Source organism: Panthera onca, chromosome E2 (genome assembly GCF_046562875.1).
Source record: "Panthera onca isolate mPanOnc1 chromosome E2, mPanOnc1 haplotype 2, whole genome shotgun sequence".
In the NCBI taxonomy this organism is placed as follows: domain Eukaryota; kingdom Metazoa; phylum Chordata; class Mammalia; order Carnivora; family Felidae; genus Panthera; species Panthera onca.
The window spans coordinates 48,672,915-48,676,257 of NC_138353.1; the positions used below are offsets into that span (position 1 = coordinate 48,672,915).

Consider the following 3,343-nt stretch of genomic DNA (forward strand, 5'->3'; position numbering starts at 1 on the left):
CTCCGAAGGCAGGAATATTTGCCTGTCTTAACTTTTATTTCCCCAGCACCTAGAGAAGTATTTGGCACATAGTAAATGTTTAAGAAATGTTGCATAACTGAATGTTCCGGTCATACCTTTGTACATTTTTGTATTGAATGATTGGTCTGTTTACCAGTTTCTGAGCATTGTCTGAGTCAGATAGTCCTTGCTGTAGAGTTATAAGTTTTTTTCCCAGTTTGTCATTTGTCTTTTCATTTATTGTCATGTAGAAGGGTTTTTTAAAAAATTAGGAAAATGTTTCATATGTTGCAGAAGATTTTTTTATTTTTATTGTAATTGAGTTGATCAGTCTTTTGTGCCTTCTAGAGTTTGATATATAAAAGGGACTTCTCCACTCCAGGCTTATAAAATTTTCCCAGTTTTCTTCCATTACTTTTACAGTTAGTGGTGTTGCTGAGTATGGGTTTGTGGTTTTTTTTTTTTTTAATTTTTTTAAATCTTTTGAGAGAGAGAGACAAGAGTGCGAGCGGGGAAGGAACAGAGAGGGAGACAGAATCCAAAGCAGGCTCCAGGCTCTGAGATGTCAGCACAGAACCCAATGAGGGGCTCAAACTCATAAGCTGTGAGATCATGACCTGAGCCGAAGTTGGACACTTAGTGGGTTCACTAAGCCACACAGGTGCCCCTGTGTTTTTTTTAAATATTTAAATGCCCCATCCTTTTGCAGTGTCTGTTGCTGTACTTGATGAGCTATGGATCACACATGCTTCCACGTGGATGACCAATTGCTTTCACATTGTACCCTTACCAGATACTAAATTCTTGTATGCATTCAGGTTTATTTCTGGACCTTTATTCTGTTCCCTTGGATTATCTGTTCATGATCCAGGATTATGCTATTTTAATTATGGAGTCTTTATTATATATTTTAATACCTGCTAGTGCTTATTGTCCCTTATAGCTTGCAAACTCTGGAAAAAAATAATTCCTGTTTCCTTATTTTCCTTTGGAAACTTTATAATTATCTAGTATAATTATACTGCTGCTGGTATTTTTTGGATTATGTTACATTTATATATTAGGGAGAATTGACGAAATATGTTAAATCTTACAAAGAATGCCTTGTAGTTTTACTCAAGTATTTTGGTGACCTTCAGAGGTATTTTGAAGTTTTCCTTATATAGATGTTACACATTTTTTAAGTTTACTTGAATAATATTTTGTTGTCGCTAGTTGTGAGTGGGAAGGGTGTCTTTGTTCCATTGTCTTTTAAGCGATTATGATTTTTGAAAGCTATTTTTTCTAGTCTATATTTCTTTACTAATTTATCTTACTATAGTTGTTTTTTAGTTGAGTACCTGGAATTTTCAGGGTTCAGTCTTATCATAGAAACAGTAATGGTTTTTCTTTTTTCTTAAGTTTTAATTCCTACAATTTCTTTGTCCAGTTGTGACAAGGAGTAGGGATTGTAGGCATCTTTCTTGTTCCTGATATTAGTTGTATTACTTTTACGGGGTTAGGCTTTCTTAGAGTTACTAACTGAAGCACAAATTTACTAGCCCATGAAATTCCATATGCTTGTCGAGACAACTGTAACGACACTAAGATGAAGGGATTATTCGCAATTTGAGAAGAGTTGCTACAAATGTAGCTGATCTGCTGTCCCTGTACAGGTAGGGGCTGGTTCTGAAATGTCACCTGGGTGCCCTTGTCATGAATTCACTAAACTCGATCAAGAGTGGCTCCAGCAGGTTTGTTACTCGAGGCCTTGGTTTCTACTCATTTTCCTGGGCTGGTCTTGTTTTTATGATTTTCAGTGAGTCCACAAGGTGGTTTGTGCCCTGCCTGGGTTCTTTACAAGCTGGCTTCTGTCCTCAAGAAGGGTATACAGCTGCCCCTGGCATAACATGGGGGTCAGGGGCACCGACCACCCACTCAGTCAAAGCTCCACATAGAACTTTTGACTCCTCAAAAACCTTAACTGCTAATAGCCTACCACTGACTACAAGCCTTACTGTTAACACACGTTTTGTGTGCTACACGTGTTGTATATTCTTCTAATACAGTGAGCTAGAGAAAACAAAATGTTATTAAAATCATATGGAAAATACATTTAGTCATGTACTGTACTTACTGAAAACTCCACATCGAAGTGAGACACACATAGTTCAAACCCATGTTAACTGTACTTGTCTCTTTGAGGGGAAACGAAAACATCCCCAAAACATGGGGACAGATGGCAGGTTCTTGTTTGGCTCACACTAAATCCCCAACAGCTAGAAAAGGAATATATGATGGGGACCTGCTTTTCTCATCTAATCCAAGACTAGTTACCTGCTTCAAATCTTTATTCCCTGGCCTTCCTCTTAACGATTCAGTTGGAGACACTGAAGCAGTGAGTGCAACAGAGATGCTGGCTTTTGATGATTCTCGTTTGCTGTCCATCCCCATGGGCCTCCTGCCCCCACCGTTGCTCATTCAGGTGTGTCACTTGCACGGGGGCCGCACAGATTCTCTTTTTCCACAACTCTTTTCAAGCTGTCCTGACCACCGTGGCCATTCAGTAGATGCCTCTTTGGCTGCAGGAGAGCAACACGCAGGGCAGCAGACCCAGCCAGGGTACAGAACTGCAACACCAGTGAAGCCAGTTTCTTTTCCGTCCTTCCAGTTTTATTGAGATATAATTGACATATATCACTGTACAAGTTTAAGGTGCACAGAATGATGGACTGACATGCCCTGTGACATGACCGCCGTGGTAAGTTTCATTTTGCACCATTTATGTCTCATAGATTCGTGTGTCCTAGATCCTTGTGGGGCACAGGGTGGCTCAGTGGGTTAAGCATCTGAGTCTTGATTTCGGCTCACGTTACGATCTCAATTTGTGAGTTCGAGCCCACAGCATGGAGCCTGCTTGGAATTCTGTCTGCCCCACCCTGGCTAGGTCTCTCAAAAATAAACATTGTTAAAAAGCTTTTTTCCTTGGGATGAAGACACTTAGGATTTACTCTTGTAACAACTTGTGTTACTTGTCACACAGCAGTGTCTGCTGCGGACATCAGGTTGGGTATTCCATACCTAGTTCTCATTTGTCTGGTAACTGAAAGTTTGTACCTTCTGCCTCCCTTCCTCCAGTCCCCACTTTCCTCTCCCCACCTCTGCCAACAACAACTCCAGCCTCTTTTTCTGCAGATCTGGGTCATGTTGTTTGCGACTGTACACGTAAATGCGATCATACGACGTTTCTCTAATTTCTCTTGTCATTTTGTCTTTTTAGTTATTAAAGCTAATAATGTAGTCTGTTAGTAGGCTTTAGACGTCACAGAATATGTTTAAACATCACACAGTATGAGTATCTGCC

At 40.1% G+C, this 3,343-nt stretch overlaps 1 protein-coding gene across 3 annotated transcripts in view; it reads left to right on the plus strand.

Annotated features, from left to right (window-relative positions):
* Nucleotides 1-3,343, plus strand: part of PDPR (pyruvate dehydrogenase phosphatase regulatory subunit) — a 35,345-nt gene that overhangs the window by 27,079 nt on the left and 4,923 nt on the right. The gene's annotated exons all lie outside the window — the stretch shown is intronic.